Here is a 6,209-nt window from a genome sequence, read left to right as displayed (position 1 = left end):
TTTGCGGCCTGCAGTTCCCCTTGGCGGCGGCAGAGGTGCTGCTGAATGCGAGGGAGAGACTGAAAGTTGCAGTCCTGGCTCACCTGGCAGGTCTTGCTCCGTAGCGAGATTAGATGTTGTTTCTCCTCCTTTTTTTTTTTTTTTTTTTTTTTTTGAGATAAGTAGGGAAGGGAACAAAAGAGGAGAGGTGAGCACCCAGGAAACAAATAAAGCTTTGTTTCTTCTTCAGAAAGGCATCTATGAATTTAGGAGCCATTCCTATCAAGTATATCAAATCTTAGCAAATAAGTGCAGTATAAATAAAAACTGGCTGGAAGCTGATTTACCGCAGTCCGTTTCTTTCCTGACTGGAAGTGAATTTAATGGGTTTCCTGCCTGGATATGTATTTTGAGTTCTGTTCTATATTCAGTTTTTAGCATAAAAGTGATTTGGTTTCCAAAAGAGCAAAACAAAAGGGTGACTACTGCAGTGACTGCTGCTGCCTGCGTGCAAACACGTGTAAAACAAGGCGGTAGGTATCTCAGTCTCGAAGGGTTTTCTTTGTGCTTTTATGGCGCGTCGTTACAGGTAGTGCTGGAACGCTTCCAGAGCAGCAAGTAGCAACTAAGTCACACCCTGTCATAAAACTATGCGCCCTCCAGGCGTATTTAAAAATTCAGGCTAGGAAAGTGGTATATAGTGTGGTAGCTTCTCTAGTCTTGTAGTCTAATACATTCTTATGAATGCTTGATTGGCTTTTAAAAAGCTGTCTTTTGGAGAGGAGGCAGTAGGAGTCTTGGTTTTATTTTTTTTCTTTTTGAGGAGGAATATGAGAAAGTGTAAGTATTGTTACTGATACTTCATTTCATGTATGATACTGGTATTATAGTATCTTGAAGCCTGAGCCATGACTAGGACTTCTCTGTGCTAGTTCAGAAACACTCTGATCTTAACAACATTTGTGTGCCACAGATAAATACGTCCTTTTTCCTGGCTATGAAAACACGTGGTGGTGCTCAATCCTAACATTAGTAAGTGCAGAGTGGTCAAGTAATTTAACTAAGACCACATCATTATAATTCAGAGCCCAAACAGCATTGTCTTTTCTTTGTACTGAGGCATTTGTGTTGTGGTGGTATTCTTTGGGTTTAGACTATGGTAAACTCCTGGAGGTCAAGAAGGAAGAAAAAGTAGTGGGGAAGTTTTAAAGCAAATGCTTACTCCCTCTCATCCTGATGAGCACTATGTCCTGCGATGCTGCAGAGTGAAATAAAAGAAGTGACTGCAAGACAAATTGATGCCTAATGGCTCCATTCCAGTGTCTCATGTTCACAGCAAGCATTTCTGAGCATTTTGAGGAATATGCTCCTGTGTATACTCCAGCCTAGGAGCTAATCTCCTAAATTGTTGTGCATGCTGCATATTAGAAAACAAAAATCCCTTAGGAAAATCCCTGTAGCAACTCCATTTGGGGAGTGGTAGATAAGAATCCTTTAAAATGATTATTAAAGTTGAAAATGGTATGGAAACGTCAAAAGGATTTTTTGAGAATGATGTATTAACAAAAAGTTTAAATCACATGGAGAAAAGGAGTTTGAAAGTGAAGGTAATGACACATTGCAAGGCTGAGAGATGATAAATATCTGCTACATTCTTTGACTTCAGTGGGTGCAGAATCGATGCAGATGTTAATTGGATGCAGACTATGAAGGGGCAACATCCTGGATTTCAAGGTTTACAACTTTTTTTTCAAATTGCTTTTTGTGTTTGGAAAATTCATTTGAGTATGTGCCAGTCTCTCCACCCCATTTCTAAACTGAACCCATGCTAGGAAAAAATCTAGAAGGGAGCCCATATCCTCCACTGGGCGCAGAAGGATCCTTAAAATAGAGCTCAAAAGCAGTGTATTTTACTGTGAATTTTACTCCGTTTCATGCATTTGTTTTCCTTTCTCAACTCTTTTACTCTTTTTACAATATTTTCCATTTAATACTTTTTCCCAGTCCCTTTTCTCCATTTTATATTTTGTTCTAAGCAGGCAGTGAAGGCAATGATGTCTGAGAATGCCAAGCTTTTCAAGCCTTTATTGTACAAGTGGTTCCAGCCCAATGCAGATTTCTGTGCAAGCCTTCTGTTCTGTTCATGACCACTAATGATAAATGTAATATAACCTACAGCCTGGTTTCCTGGACGCTGCCATCACCGTGGCCTAGAAACTCTAGCGTTTGAATGCACGCTGCGATTCTGAGTCACTGCGTGGCTCTGGGCAAAGCGCTGAGGGCTGGATTCTCGGTGTTCAATAACGTGATGTGCTGTCGTAGCTAGCAGCTCAGCTGGAGACATGGAAACGCCTCAAGTTTGAAATGAAGCACATTTTCAAGTGATCACTAATACAGCAAGTGCCTGTCTCAGCTTCCTCATTAGTTAAGTGGAGGTTAGCATAATATTTATCTAGCTTCCTCACAGGAGTTTTTTCAAGATTATTTAATTAATGTTGGCACTGTGAAATGCTATAAATACTAGGGGGTTGTACCAATATACCATATGATTCTGCACTTTCTGAATGCGACTGTTATTTTTCTGCTACTATTTGGCCCAATTATTCTTATTTTATTTACTTCAGTTCTTTGTATTCTAGATTATGCCCAACTGGCAAGGGACCTTGGGAGAGAACTGTGATTCTTTTGTTCACAGAACAAAACCTGATTCATCACTTTCCTTACATCACCACTCAGCACTCTAGCTTCTCAATACAGAGATTGATATGGCTCTTCCTTAGGTAAACTGTAAATTACAGCAGCTGTTTATCTTTTTGGAGTCAGAGCTCTTCAGTATTATGAACATGGTAAAAATATATATAATGGTATGAGATATATAGTTATCAGAGATACCGTAGAACTGGTTTCCTGGAGAGACTGAAAATAAATACGAAATTGAGAGACTGGAATTAACTGCGTTGCTCAAAGGAGCGCTGAAAAGCAGTGAGGGTGGAAGGAAAACTGGTAGTCAATGAGAAACCAAGTGATGTGAAGAGACTTAGAAAATAGGATCACAGGTAATGAATAGCAGAGGAAATTCTGACCATGGAGTAAGATTAGGTAAATTAGAGAAAGAGATATGTTGGCTAAGTCTCTGTTGTGGAACTGAGTAACGTTCCCAATTCCTGTGTCTGGGTACGTGTTTCTGCAGGAATTACAGTTTATTTGTTTCTGTGTTTAGTGAATGGGATAAGAGTACAAGAAAAGAACACCCAGGTTTTGGGGGCTAGCTGCCATCTGTATTATAAGGCACATACATAAGGCACCAAGTTAGGTTTCATGGGCATTCTTATTGTTTACATTATTTAACTTCTGTCTGTTTGACTTTTCTGTAGACCTAATTGTTAAATAAAACACTACATTATGTAACATGACCTCCTGCTTATTAAGATACAGCTTTTACATAAGTTTTATTGAAACAGTTCATTACAAAAAGCTTCAAATAAAACTTCCGGTGTTACTGTCTATCTTAGGCATGCAGTATCCTACCATGTCAGTGTATTCTGCTGCTCTGGAGAATTCTTATGAGGGATTTTCTTTGTAAGCAGTTTGGGGTGCTGGCATTTGTCCATGCACACGGGCAAATCAAGCTTCCACATTATCTGAACTCTGAGAAGGTCTTTTGAAAGTTTTAATGAGATGTCTCCATGCTGGCCTCCTTCAGTCCTCAGTTGCTGATTGCTGAAAATTTGGAATCCAAATGCCTCTGCTAATAATGAGAAATAAACAATCCTTGAATTCAGAACTCTTAGCAACCCAATGTCAAACATAGAAAAGGCTTTTAAAATTCCAGAGAAGTGAAGCAGAAAGTTGAAGTACTTTTTTAAAGACATGCCTGACAGTAAAACAATGATAAAGCCACATACCTGGTCTGCCCATTAGAAAGCTTGTGCTTTTCTGAAGTAATACACTTTAAGAATTAAGTGATGAGAGATGATGGAATGAAATAAAGGTGGAGCTCAGTTCCTATCGTTTGCTTGCAGTGATAGGAGAACTTTGGTGATTTGTTATGATACCTTCATGATACGAATACTTCCAAAATAGTAACAGAGATTTTCACTGCATCTCCTAGAAGTACCTCTTGCTCCCCACAGTTGTGAAGTTGTTTTCTCTCTCTGCTAGTTGCCATCTTTTTTCTCAGAAGCATCGCTGAAGACAGGAAGTAGGATTTACAGAGGCAGCCACTGCCCTTGGCTTAATCAGCATAGAACCAAGCCCACAAAGAACAGAAAAGAAGTGACTTGTGATTTTTTTTTTCCCCACATACGGTGCAAGAATACCGGCAATCCATAGAAATCAGGATACAGTTCTTATGCCCTACATGACAACTGGCTCACACACTTTGTGATAAGAAGTGGGGTAGTGGTACTGACAAGTTTTAGGGAATAAGAGCGACTAATTAGTGAATAGGCCGAGCCAGACAGAACAACGGGGTGGCTGGAGCCTGGTGGAAGCCATGCTTCTCCCACATTCTCTGCAGGGTTTGGAGCAGTGTGTTTACTTCAGATACAACAAGAGAATTAGGTGATAGTGGCAAGACTGATAAAAGGACTCATAAAACAACAAAGAGGAACAAGAGTAGCAAGCATTTGTCATACAGGGACCTGTTAAGGAGGAAACTAACTGGCAGTAGAGAAACTCAGCGGCTTAGAGAAGCCATGTGCAGGAGGAGGACTCTGTAATCCCTGGAAGACACACAGTGCTTATGAGTAATAATCACATGCATAGCCATCTCCTTAGTTTGCCTGGACAGGCATATTTCGTTCTTCCTAAAGAAGAGAATTACTGAGTTCAGGAACCCTCACGTAAACAGAAAGCTTTAAACTATCTTGAGTCTGTGAGAAGCTGTGTTGACAAGCCGCGCTCTCCTATGGTGCCTGAGCAAAGGCTGCCCTTGGAGGCCTCCGTGGGTCGTGCCAGGTGCTCTCGCTCCTGCGAAGGGGAACCGGGCAGAGCTGGCACCCGGGCAGATGGTGGCAGCCGTGCTGCTCGTCACTAGGCTGACAGGAGTTTCAGAGCCGACAGGTCTGGAGCGTTAAGACCAAATACAACTGTGTGGGCATGCAACGGGGTCGGGCCCTACCAGGGTTTTCACCAAAGTTAACACAGGAATCTTCAAATTACCATTTTCTTCTGGTGTTTTTGAAATGTTTGGGTAGTCAGAGAAGAGTAATTTTGCAAAGCAGAAGGTGGAGAAGCACCCAACGCCCCTTTTCCTGTATCTGCACTCCTTGTGTCGTGTGTCCTTTGTAACACATGTGGCTCGCGAAACGCTCCAGTTCTCCTTAGAGATGGAAGGAAAAAAGCAAGTACGAAGCCGGCCAGCCCAACCCCTGTGAGCTACAGGCTTTTCCAGTTCAGTGTATTCTCTCATTCCTCACTGTGGCAAAGTCTCTCGGACAACGTGGCTTTGTAACTTTTCAAACATCAAGGTCAAAAACACTACTTTTCTTGGGCGGCAGTTTTTCTTAGGGAGCCTTAGCTGAGGAGGCTGCGCAGTGGCCAACGGCCCCGATGCGACCCTCGTCCCTCCGCCTGAAGGGGGATGACAACAAAAAGTCATTGGTTTCTGGCTGGTTTTGCGGAAGGAGGACGACGGGGGCGGCTGGAGGCTGCTGGAAAAGATCGAGCCCGCCCTGACACATTAAGCCGATTTCTCGTGGCAGCAGCCGCGCGGAGGATTAGGCAAACGGCGGAGCTGCCGCCGCCCGCGGCCTTCTGGGGGTCACGGCTCCGGCTCGCGGCCGCCCTGATGAGTCCTATACGTCCACAGAGGGGAGGGAAGGGGAAAAAAGAAAGAAAGGAGAAAAGACCTTTCCCCAGGATTTAAAACCAAACCGCTGCCGTTGGCAGGGGAGGGGCGGAGCGGGCTGGGCCGCCGCCCGGCGGCGGGGGCGGGGCACGGAGCCCCCCCCCCCGCTCCCCGAGCGGCGGCGCGCGCATGCGCGGAGCGTGGCGGCGCGCGCGCGCAGGCAGCGGGGCCATGGCCGCCCGTCCGTGGGGCCGTGGGGTGTGGGCGCCCTGAGGCGGTGCCGCGCCGCGATGGTGCCTCGAGGAGCCGCTCTGCCGCCGGGCACCGAGCCGCCGCCGTCGCTGTGAGGCGCGGAGCCTCCGCCGCGCCGCGCCGCCGGGGAGGGGAGGAAGGAGGAGGAGGAGGAGGTGACGCCGCCGGCCCAGGTGACCCCCCACGC

General features: G+C 44.9%; 1 protein-coding gene and 1 long non-coding RNA gene across 2 annotated transcripts in view; one reads left to right on the top strand and one right to left on the bottom strand.

The window, feature by feature from the left end:
• Positions 1-3,400: 3,400 nt before the first annotated feature.
• On the bottom strand, positions 3,401-5,937 carry LOC135330026 (uncharacterized). The gene is made up of 2 exons (XR_010391739.1): positions 3,885-5,937; positions 3,401-3,727 (listed from the first exon to the last, which is right to left on the bottom strand). It is a non-coding gene; the product is annotated as an uncharacterized LOC135330026 (long non-coding RNA).
• Positions 5,934-6,209, top strand: part of RNF145 (ring finger protein 145) — a 45,298-nt gene continuing 45,022 nt past the window's right edge. The window contains exon 1 of the mRNA XM_064520936.1: positions 5,934-6,195. The gene's annotated coding sequence lies outside the window, so the exon portion shown is untranslated. The remainder of the gene's footprint in view (positions 6,196-6,209) is intronic.

The sequence above is a fragment of the Dromaius novaehollandiae genome, chromosome 15 (assembly GCF_036370855.1).
Source record: "Dromaius novaehollandiae isolate bDroNov1 chromosome 15, bDroNov1.hap1, whole genome shotgun sequence".
Taxonomy (NCBI): Eukaryota; Metazoa; Chordata; class Aves; order Casuariiformes; family Dromaiidae; genus Dromaius; species Dromaius novaehollandiae.
The sequence above is the reverse complement of the archived record's forward strand: the minus strand, read 5'-3'. Positions and strand labels throughout refer to the sequence as shown.